Source organism: Aedes albopictus, chromosome 3 (assembly GCF_035046485.1).
Source record: "Aedes albopictus strain Foshan chromosome 3, AalbF5, whole genome shotgun sequence".
Classification (NCBI taxonomy): domain Eukaryota; kingdom Metazoa; phylum Arthropoda; class Insecta; order Diptera; family Culicidae; genus Aedes; species Aedes albopictus.
Genome location: NC_085138.1, coordinates 27,021,188 through 27,033,745, shown reverse-complemented (window position 1 = coordinate 27,033,745; position 12,558 = coordinate 27,021,188). Strand labels below are relative to the sequence as shown.

The window sequence follows — 12,558 nt, the reverse complement described above, 5'->3', positions numbered from 1 at the left end:
ACAAACAGCAGCAGAGGTGGTGCTTGATTCGTTGCGACGATTCAGAAATGCCGACTGGAAGTTGGCAGCGCGTTTTGTTATGAAAGCAACATATTGTTCGTGCAGTTGAAAATCGGAATTTTTGACACGCGAAAATCGATGTTTCTCCCAAACCGGGCGTCGGACGTACGTCGGGCAAAGTGCGCTGGATAGAGGGCCATATCCGCTGCCCAGCGCACTACGTCCGACGTTAGATTTCACGTATGGGTTTGGAGAAAAATTGATTGTCGCGTGTGGAGGAACTTCGGGTTTCAACCGCGACGACAATAATAACTTACCGATCTCAAAGTGCTAATGTTGTGTAACATGTGGATATGGCTTATATTATTATTAAGATCCTACAGCGTGGAGTGCTATTTAAGTTGCATCGCACTATCAAGAAGCTCAATTTGTTAAAACTTAGAAGATCATATTCTGAATTTCTTAGTCAAACTCTTTAAGATATTTCTGTCTGGACCCTGAGATCAGTTGTTGGCTAAAAATTTGGATTTAATTTAAATTTTGGACGGAACTTGCCTATAGAGCAATGCTTGACGTTCGAAAAGCACTGAATAGTGACAAGATTTCTAAAATCGGTGTTTCTGAAAGCTTTTTTTTGTGGAATTTGCAAAAAGACGTCTATCGGAAATTTTGAAGAAACATCCCAAGTAACCACGAAGCTGTATATAAGTGCATCAATTTGGCCATATATTTATATTAAAAATTTTGTAAATAATGCTGCACTACTTTAAACACATCATTGAAGCAATATTAAAGTCGAAAAGGGCCCCACTAAAATTAAATTAGTGCCACATATTGCAGCACGTTGACGGCAAGTGTAGAATTAGCTTAAGTTAAAATACACATAAATACAAACAAAAAAAAAAAAAAAGCACGTTGACAGCCATTGCTAAAGTGACATAAATGCATGTGCTGTACATTTGCATTAGTACAGTTTAATACGTGCAACACGAAAAACCAAAACAATAATCTATTTTTAGCACCGTTTCGTTATCGACGGTACTAATGCCACCCCACATGAATGTTTTAACCATTTTTTTTGTTGCCGGGCCGGGAGTCGAACCAGAAGTGTTGAAGACCGCTAAATGAGTTCCATACGCGCTGGTGCCGTAGACCGTTTCTGCTACAGTGTTAACAAGAGATATTTTCATAACCTAAAAGGACAGTCCTCAACCATTGCAGTAGAGGGCAAAACGACTATGGCATATGTAATAGAATCCCTGTAATCACATTCTGATAAATCACTGATGAATACATAATGCATTCTAGAAGATATTTAATAACCAATATAAGAAAATTAAAACATCCTTCGTACACTGCTCATAATATTATGCTAATTGCGGTTTCCATCATTATTGGCATGTGATAGCAGTCAACAGAAAAGAGAAAAGGTCATCTCTAAAATGGTTTTGCTGAAGAAAGTCGTCGATCGGTGGTTCAAACGAGGATTAACTTGGTCGGGAGTCAAACCAGAAGTGTTGAAGACCGCTATAGTTGACCGAGAAGTTGTTAGCTCTTCTTGATTTCATTTGTTTAAAATTAGAGTCAAGCTTTTATAATTGTATTGTTAGAGCAACCTTTGCTAGTTTGTACCTGTTTGTACATTGCATTTATACAGTTTCTGCAGTGTTGAATTATTGAATTATCGTATATCACCTTTTAATGCACCCTAACGTAAAGAAAAAATGTAATGCATCAAAATATGGATGATTCCAATCTAAAGGATTATTGCATGATAAGTGTGAAATTGCTGCATTTCGCATTGCAAAGGTTGATATGCAGTCTAATTCGTGCAATGATATAATGCTTGTGGTTACTTGGGATTTGGTTGAATTTTGTAGTCAAATCAAGAGTCAAATGTTACAGAATCCCGTCAAGAATACCATTGGTTTTGTAGACTGTGTGTATCGTAAGCAATCAATCTGATAAAATCGGATTGGTTTTCTGACACAAAATGTCCTGAGGAAATTCTTGCTGATTTTATCACTGAATTTCCAAGGCTGTGGTGTGGCCACACTTATCATAAATTCTGATGAATTAATACTTTACTGCATATCTTTTGTCTCAATGTTTAGAAAAGTTGCCAGATATATTCAGGAAATGCTTCCTTTTTCATAAATATCTCCCTTAGGAATACAATTGATTGGTGATATAATCAATAAATTGCACTAGTAATTAGTCTATGCTTATGTTGCTCCTTGTATTACTGTGAAGATTCAACAAAATAAGTTTCTGTAGAAAGTAATCTATGAATTTCTCAAAAAGCTTCTAAAAAACTTATTTTGGTTTTTTGGGACTTAGGTCAGATTTCTTTTCAGGACTTTATATTCCAATTAAAAAAAACTGGTCTGTTTGCAACACGTTTAAACTCTTGTTTGATGTAGAAGCTGTCATCTAAATTTATGGATTAGTAATGGTAAAAATCGATTTATCAATAGAAATGCTCTTCATCTGGAGTGCAACAAAAGTCATGAATAGTTCATTTTCTTTGGAGTTTGAGTCATCAAAACCACATGTTTTTGCACTGGCGCGGATTTGATTACCTCGGTGCGGATTTCAAATTGATTGGCGCGGATTTTGCGGTTTCCAAATCGATACTTTTGTAACAGCCCTGAGATACCATGAAGGTTGGGCGGTTGCCTATGTTAAGTAATGCAAGATCTGTACTACTTAAGTACTCCATCAAACTGGAGCCTCTCAAGTTAATGTCTGAGCTGCCCCAGATGACATGGTGAGCATTAGCATCACTGCCAACAATTAGCGGAAGGCCTTTTGAAGTGCAGTATGCGATGACTTGTTTGAAAGCATCCGTAGGGGATGGTTCATCATGCGGTAAATACACAGAACAATAGACGTATTTCCTGTTGAGGTTTCCAACAGATACATCAATTGTGATAGCACATACATCTCTGGTGGTTAGTTCAGAGATGAGTGTAGCAACTACCCAAGTAACCACAAGCATTATATCATTGCACGAATTAGACTGCATATCAACCTTTGCAATGCGAAATGCAGCAATTTCACACTTATCATGCAATAATCCTTTAGATTGGAATTATCAATATTTTGATGCATTACATTTTTTCTTTACGTTAGGGTGCATTAAAAGGTGATATACGATAATTCAATAATTCAACACTGCAGAAACTGTATAAATGCAATGTACAAACAGGTACAAACTAGCAAAGGTTGCTCTAAAAATACAATTATAAAAGCTTGACTCTTATTTTAAACAAATGAAATCAAGAAGAGCTAACAACTTCACGGTCAACTATAGCGGTCTTCAACACTTCTGGTTTGACTCCCGACCAAGTTAATCCTCGTTTGAACCACCGATCGACGACTTTCTTCAGCAAAACCATTTTAGAGATGACCTTTTCTCTTTTCTGTTGACTGCTATCACATGCCAATAATGATGGAAACCGCAATTAGCATAATATTATGAGCAGTGTACGAAGGATGTTTTAATTTTCTTATATTGGTTATTAAATATCTTCTAGAATGCATTATGTATTCATCAGTGATTTATCAGAATGTGATTACAGGGATTCTATTACATATGCAATAGTTGTTTTGCCCTCTACTGCAATGGTTGAGGACTGTCCTTTTAGGTTATGAAAATATCTCTTGTTAACACTGTAGCAGAAACGGTCTACGGCACCAGCGCGTATGGAACTCATTTAGCGGTCTTCAGCACTTCTGGTTCGACTCCCGGCCCGGCAACAAAAAAAATGGTTAAAACATTCATGTGGGGGGGCATTAGTACCGTCGATAACGAAACGGTGCTAAAAATAGATTATTGTTTTGGTTTTTCGTGTTGCACGTATTAAACTGTACTAATGCAAATGTACAGCACATGCATTTATGTCACTTTAGCAATGGCTGTCAACGTGCTGCAATATGTGGCACTAATTTAATTTTAGTGGGGCCCTTTTCGACTTTAATATTGCTTCAATGATGTGTTTAAAGTAGTGCAGCATTATTTACAAAATTTTTAATATAAATATATGGCCAAATTGATGCACTTATATACAGCTTCGTGGTTACTTGGGTATTGCGTTGTTGACAAGCACACAGGCTCGAGGCATGACACGCGAGTTTGCCATTTCATGTTTACTGAAAGTGGCAAATACCGGGTTCACAAGGTTTCCTAGATAGAAATTTCCCTTACGAAAGTAAGGTTCTTGTACCAAGGCCACTTGGGCTGTACCATTTTGCATAAGTCTGCAAAGATTGATCGTTGCTGTTCTTTTATGCTGAAGATTGATCTGAGCTATCCTAACCGTAGCCACTACCCAAACTAGGTAAGATTAAACTCTTCGCAACAACAGCACAACAAAAAACAGCAACAATAAAGCCAGATCGGTATCGATTGGAAAACGCCAAAGGCGAGGATACACAGAATACACTGTGTAAATCGCATAATGCGAAACCATATAGGTGAAAATTTAAACTAATTAACAACATCTTCATAATCCCGCCCTTATTTAGCCTCAAATGAAACTAAAGAAGGGCAGCTGATTGTCCCGGAGAAACACAAGGTCCACTGCACCATTGCTCCGGTTAGCGCAGTAAGGGCTACATACTGTGGAGGGCGCCCTGGTACTCCACAGGCTCCGTTAGCGGTTAGGTTTTTATTAGACCCCCCTAGCCATTCATTCCTAGGCACGGTAAGCATAAAGCCGCATCACAACATGAATTAGGGGTCACCTGTTGGTGGATTCTTACCACCGGAACAGGCGGTCCGTAGTGTTATTCTTAGCCAATTGAGACAATCGCTACCGACACTACACAGCTATCTAGGCTGATCGAGAAAAGAAGTTAATATTGATGATCAACTTCATACGGACTCGAACAGCCAGGTCGTTTGAGAGCTTCATCTGATCAGCCTGATCTCTGGGTTTTGCCCGCAAATATTCAGCAACCTCAGCAACTTTATGAGAAGTCTGAATGATGTTCAACAAGTTTCAATGTACTTCAGCTTTAGTGCAAACAAGCTGCTTGCCTTTGATCATCTTCCTGTAGCATCTAGAACACAACTGCAACGAGCAATTTCTTTCTGCGTCATCGGTAGTAGCGCTAGATCTGCCACGTTTGCCCTTTATGAGAAGTTGTAGTTCTTGCAGAACTACATATTTCACAAACAAGGGCCGCAACTCCATGTAGAAGGTTTCAAATAATATGTAAGTCTCTATGAGTAAATCTAATGGGTATATGCGCCACCATTGAATGAGATAAATTTCAATGAGCAAGTGCGAACTTTTTTGTGGGGTAGTACTAACTGCTATCTCTGATATATTTCAGAAAAAAGTTTTCATAATATCAACAACCTGCAAGGGAAGATTCAAAAATTACGTCCATCGTTTTTCGGGATTTCTAGACCCCCCCTCCCCCCTCTCACAGACAAACAGACATACTACTTAGAAGAAAATTGCTTCAAAAACATCGTTTGGCATCTCACTAGCACCCTCTATAATGCTCAATCCGAAGCACTCATTTGCAGGTGTTGTTTCCCTCGGCTCGATGTAACAATTTTGCAGGTGACGACTCCCCCGAGGCGTCATCCATTCATAAAACATGAATGAAGGTTCATGATTGAGTCATTTTATGTAAACATTGATCGGCGTCGCGTTCATTTCTCTGCAAAATTGAGGCACAGCAGCGCCACCATGACACATGCGAGCACAGTCCGAACCACACTATATTTTCAAAATGACCGTTAAATCGTGCGATGATTCCGATTTGAGTAGTATGTCTGTTTGTCTGTGCCCCTCTGTCACGCAATTTCCCTATACCCAATACACGTACTGTCACACTTTTCTAGACACCCCCCCCCTCCCCCAAATGTTGGACGTAATTTTTGAACGTTCTCCAAGTAGAAACAAGAACAAGTTAAGACATTTTCAATCCGTTCTGAATGATATACCGAGCAAAGTCTGACAGCAAATCGAAAACAAATTTTGATGTTGTGATATTGCAAATTATGATATGATTACTGAGGTTGATGTCGTTTTGGTCGTTTTAACGGTTAAAACATCAAAAATGAGAGCAGAAAAATGGTCCTGCGAGAGCAAGTTGAAAACAATTCCTGCTATCAGTGATGGCAAATTGAATACTATTTTTACTATCAGTGCGAAAAAATGAAAAAAAATCTTTAAATGTAGAGTTTTTCGAATAATATGGAAACCTAAATGCAATACGCTAATTTCACTGATGTAATATTATTTGATACTTTATACAAGGTCGCCAAGAAGTTTTGAAATGACTTAAAAACTTAAATATTTGTAATAATTTTAAATGACAGCAAAACGATATCAAAATTTGAAATCGAAATTAATCAAGACAATCTGATATCAAAATATGATATTAATTTGCTGCTGATTATAAATCGTGTTTTCGATTTGCTATCATTTTGTTGTTAGACTTTGCTCGGGATGTATGTGCTCAGACATATGTACTTTAAGGACAAACGTCTTAAAATCCCGCTACAAAAGTGCATCAGAACTTCAGACGCACAAATCTCAAGAAGCAAGCTTCAAACAACAGTGCATTTTATTATTCCGTTCTTGCTCACTTGTAATAAGCTTAAAATGAGAGGCTCAGGTGCCCTGGTTTTGTTTACGAAGAGATTTGTGCCCTTGAAATCGTGAGTAGGTGCCAAAGTCGGCCATTGTGGCAGCCATTTTGGGATTCTAACAAGTCTGTCCTTAATGTAAAACTTGTGTATATGTCAATAAAGCTGTAGAATTGAATGAAAAGTTGCTAACTCGTCTATAATGCCATGATGCAAGCAGAAGATGTGGAGCGGACCTGGTGTGATGGTTAGAACACTTGACTATCACGCCGAGGACCTGGGATCGAGTCCCACTCCCGACAAACTCGCAAAATGTGAGTTCTTCCTTCGGAAGGGAAGTGAAGCGTGGGTCCCGAGATGAACTAGCCAAGGGCTAAAAATCTCGTTAATACAAATTTCAAAAATAGCAAAAGATCAAACTATTGATAACCGACAGATTAGCACATTGTTCTTACTACATATACCGTTAGACATGTAGCATTAATTATTCTGTTTTTGTCAGTTGAGTAAGGCTACCTGTTCACAAAGATATACTGTTACTAATATTTTTTATGTCTAATTACCCGTTATTAGACAATTTTACTAAACAAATCAAAAACAGTGAATATTAACTGCTTTCGATGATAATTGTGGCGGAAAAACACTTCTTCAAACACAAAACGTACTCTTTGGTTTGGTTTTCCTCGTCACTTAGGTGGTTCTTGCCGTAGTTGTTTCTTTAAAAGTAAGGAACTATACCTAACTGCAATAGTCTAAATTAACTAAAAATGTTTCAAGTCTTAGGTACCATAAAGCATAGCATAGCATAGCATCAATACTTGCACAAATCTTGGATGGAGTTTGTTACTCGCCACCTCAGGGTTAAAGGGATCACAGGGTCGTTTATCGGCTTGTACACGCAACACACACACAGCTGAAAGGTACTCACCATAAGCAGAAACTGCTCGAATTGAACCACTGCCCACTGACTTCACCTTTCGTCGATTAAACGGAAGTTAACCAAAATGTTCAACACCGAGAAATTTCAAATTCAAAATAAGTTTTGGAAATCCGAAAGTGGAAGCAATTTGGTTCCTTTCTGAACCCGACAAAGCGGAGATACGAAAAGGAGTGGAAATATCAATCACCAGGGCAACAAATAGCTACTGAGGCCAAATTTTCATAATAGTGTTACAATTTATTCATGACGTCATGCGGAGTACTTGCGTGTTTCGGCGTTCGGATCGCGATCCTGACAGGGCTGGTGGCGGTTACGGTGACATGCGGGGCTTGGAGGGTATGACTTCGGGCTGGCCGGCCGGTTGCCGACGTTCACAACGCTCGGCGGTAACGGACCGATGGATGGTTGCTTTGGCCGCTGGATGGTGATCAACGGCGATTACTTTCTCGCTGCGGGGCCGGCTTTCCGGCGTAGGGGCCGCAGATGGTGTTCGGGTACCGGATTCACCACTAGGAACCGGTCACGTGCAGGGTTGGCGACACAGGTGGTAGCAGAGAACTACAATGGAAGTTTGGTGGCTTGGAAGATGGCGACGGTGGCATTCGACGGCCACCAGGGCTGGTATCGATTTTTCCCCAACAGCAAAAGGGCGAATGGTGCTGTTCTCGACCTGGATGCGCTTAGGTCCTGTCCACTTCCGAGTCCACTGTCTCCACTTTCGTTGCTTCCGGTTCGTCGTCTGCCAAGAAACTGCACAAAAGACAGAAAAAGGCCCGCTTTGTGGACCTGCCCTTTCAATTAATACCCCGTGACGTCATAACTCTTAGGCCTCTAACAACATTTTCACATTAACACTAATTTAATAATACAATTAACAAAATATTTAAAAAAATACCTTTTTCTTCTGCTTCTACACTAACAGTAGCGGTTTCTTCTCGTGATTTATAGCGTTTTATGAAAAATCTATAACAAATCAACACCGTTACTTTAGGACAATAATCACTATTAACCACTAATCTTACTATGTTTCTTTACACTTTTCACACTACTAACACGCTTTCTTTTATCTTTATTGTAACTAACAAAACTAATTGTCCTAATAACAATTGCCACCTAAAACAAAGAAACAATAACCCGTAATTATTCACACTTCCACTTTCCTATTTTTCTTCTTACAAACTTTTGTTTTAAATTAACTTTCGCGCACTTCTCTAACTTTCGAGATTTCCAGGGAAAAGAGATTTTTTCCTGGTCGCGAAGACCTTTTTATCAAAATTGAAAATTCTCGAGGGAGCCGAAGTTCTGCCGAGAATCGTTCGTGAATAAAATTTACGAACGATTTTTGACATTTATGCTCCTAACATGGTGGTTTGCCATAATCGCCTTGGGGTTCCATCTACGAGCAAGTAGTACAAATCCGGGCGGGATTTATGCCACAGACAAACAGACATACTACTTAGAAGAAAATTGCTTCAAAAACATCGGTTGGCATCTCACTAGCACCCTCTATAATGCTCAATCCGAAGCACTCATTTGCAGGTGTTGTTTCCCTCGGCTCGATGTAACAATTTTGCAGGTGACGACTCCCCCGAGGCGTCATCCATTCATAAAACATGAATGAAGGTTCATGATTGAGTCATTTTATGTAAACATTGATCGGCGTCGCGTTCATTTCTCTGCAAAATTGAGGCACAGCAGCGCCACCATGACACATGCGAGCACAGTCCGAACCAGACTATATTTTCAAAATGACCGTTAAATCGTGCGATGATTCCGATTTGAGTAGTATGTCTGTTTGTCTGTGTTTATGCGTTACCCCGTCACGGAGAGTAGTTCACAATGCTCAAAAAGTACACATACAATCTGAAGGTGTGTTGTGAGTGGAGCAGCGATCACTACACACATCAAGCCACTGTGTGCAGCCACTGACCCATTTAGTGTTAGTAGGAGGTCTATTTGTTTAAAGGGCGTGTTATTCTTTTGGGAAGAGGGAATATCACATTGCGGTGGAGCCGACAAATAAAAATTGTAACCGCAGGTTACAAGTTGCAAAGTTGAATATTTCCATTGACATTGCTGATGTCGCTACTATCTACAATGTCATAGATTCACTCAGCTCCACACACCTGGCCAAGTCCTTGCAAGCATTTATAAATCCCTTCATCAACTTAGAAAGAGCCCAGAACTGAAGCATCTTCCAATAGATGAAAGGATGTTGAAAATAGCGAATTTTCAACTTATATGCAGTTATAACACAGACAAACAGACATACTACTAAAATCGGAATCATCGCACGATTTAACGGTCATTTTGAAAATATAGTGTGGTTCGGACTGTGCTCGCATGTGTCATGGTGGCGCTGCTGTGCCTCAATTTTGCAGAGAAATGAACGCGACGCCGATCAATGTTTACATAAAATGACTCAATCATGAACCTTCATTCATGTTTTATGAATGGATGACGCCTCGGGGGAGTCGTCACCTGCAAAATTGTTACATCGAGCCGAGGGAAACAACACCTGCAAATGAGTGCTTCGGATTGAGCATTATAGAGGGTGCTAGTGAGATGCCAAACGATGTTTTTGAAGCAATTTTCTTCTAAGTAGTATGTCTGTTTGTCTGTGGTTATAAAGTAAATATACTGAAGTAGAATTATTTATAAATAATCAGGTGCTCATGACCACCGCAGCACCACGGGCATAAGATCCAGAACACTCCACGGTGGGACGAATGGCCAAAAACGTGAACTTTTTTCAGTAGCTTCTTTAAACGTGATTTTATCGGCATGGTGTCTTCGGATGAAAATTTTATAAAAATAGAGCGCGTCGAATGGCGTTTAATTTTAGTTCGCAACTTTGCCACAGGCGGCGCTGTAAAATCCAACTTTTTTGTTTGACGTTTTTTTCAATATGGTGTCTTCGGCAAAGTTGTAGATATGCTCAATACAAATATCTTTGCCGAAGACACCAACCCTCTATCTCTACATTGCTTCAAGATACAGACGTATTTTATGAATGACCCCCCAAAAATCGTTTTATTCATATATTTCGAAAACGCGCAGTTTTAGAAAGTTGCAATGTTCTACAAAGTTGTGTAAAATGTCAAAAGAAACAACTTTGTAGAAGTGAATAGGGTTTTAAAATGGCAATAGGGTTAGTTATGGCTATTTTTTAGTTAAAAATAGCCGTTTTTTAAGGCTCAATAACTATCTCGGATGCAAATGGATGCAACTTCATATGCGGATGGTCATGGGTTTGATTCCCAGCCCCGGCACTTGCAATTTTTCGTCAGTTGCTTTTCCCCCGAGAGCAGCTGACACTGACCCTCTTCTGAGCCCCATGGCTCAAACGAACCCGGATACCTGGACATCGGCAAACTGCTATTCATAATGGACCCCCAATCGGACTGGAAAGGAACAACGGCCATCCATCATCATCCTTGTGCTCATCATTCTACTAGGTATAAAGTAGAAAAAGTGAAAGCAGCAGAAAGGCAACCAGTTCGATAAAGTAGAATAGAATCTAGGCGCTGTACAAAATGTAAGTGCAGCTGTCAATTGAAATTGCTCACGTAGTGCCCCAGTGGACAATAGAGCTGTAAATTAGGTTAAGTGATTAAGAATAAAAAAAAATGGATGCAAATCAAACCCCACTAGGTTCAATATGTATTACTATTAGTTGAATATCCTGATGTTTTCGGTTGTATCCTCGAGTATCCTTAGCAGGGGTTCTTAATCTTACTAGAGCCTATTTTTGACGCTAAAACAATAATATCATTATTTTCTGTGAAGTGATAAATATTAACCATTCGCATAATTGTATGCTTTATTGCGCCTATAAAAATCAATTATTATCGAATTATTATCATATTATTTTAAAAACACTGCATAGAAGTGAGCTAAACCAGTCGGTCATATGTATCCAAGTAATCTCACCAGCAAGCAAATACACATATTATTTTCAGCACGTATAGTAACCGAACAAGCAGAAAGTCAACTCATATTAAATCACTACGTTTCTTATGTCGAATACCCAATTACTAATTTTCTAATTCACTTAAAGGCGTCAACAGGCATGAGATTTTTTCGATCGCTGTGAGAATGATCTAAATAAATCCTGCATGAATGCAAATAAGCTTTTGTATACAAAATGTTTTAATGATTTCTAGTTATCAAAAAAGTTGTGGATATGCACAACATCTTTGATGAAAAGTAAAGGTTCCTCTAATCAAAAATCATAAAAGTTGTTTTGGGTATGTGTTGGAATATTAGAACTAATTTAGAGAAGCTGTTTCACCCTTTTACTGGCTTAATCGAGAGTTACTTGTGCCATGTGTCCATTGACCTTCCAGTATAAATACACACACTCTCCCGCTTGTTCGGCACCTGTCAAATTCATGTTGTTTCCGATAGCTGAAAATGCACCTTTTCATTTTCACAAATCAATTTGTAGCTATGTTTGAAAGTTGGGAAAATAGATACGCAAATGATTTCAGGTTTTCTAGACTTGCTGTTTGTTCGGTTACTATACGTGCTGAAAAAGAATATGTATATTTCTGGCGTTCGTTTTGAATAGGTCGTATGTTGACTGTGGTTCCTACCCTGATTCGACCTATTCAAATCGAAAGCCAGATTTACATTTATGTTTTGAACACACGAATAAAATTTGCTTGCTGGTGAGATCACTTGGATACATATGACCGTCTGGTTTAGCTCTCTTCTATTCAGTGTTTTATGAATAATATGACAATAACTCGATAATAATTGATTTTTGTAGGCGCAATAAAGCAAAAAATTATGCGAATAGTTAATATTTATCACTTCACAGAAGATAATGGGGTTCTAAATGACATACAAAAACTGATATTATTTTTTTAGCGTCAAAAATAGGCTCTAGAAAGATTAAGAACCCCTGCTAAGGATACTCGAGGATACAACCGAAAACATCAGAATATTCAACTAATAGTAATACATATTGAACCTAGTGGGGTTTGATTTGCATCCATTT

General features: G+C 38.8%; 1 long non-coding RNA gene across 2 annotated transcripts; it reads right to left on the bottom strand.

Moving 5' to 3' along the window:
• Nucleotides 1–7,769: 7,769 nt before the first annotated feature.
• On the bottom strand, nt 7,770–8,967 carry LOC109409441 (uncharacterized). 2 transcript variants are annotated; one of them, XR_009998892.1, is made up of 2 exons: nt 8,449–8,967; nt 7,770–8,384 (listed from the first exon to the last, which is right to left on the bottom strand). It is a non-coding gene; the product is annotated as an uncharacterized LOC109409441 (long non-coding RNA). The 2 variants fall into 2 exon arrangements; XR_009998893.1 differs by having other exon boundaries at nt 7,770–8,339.
• Nucleotides 8,968–12,558: the final 3,591 nt, after the last annotated feature.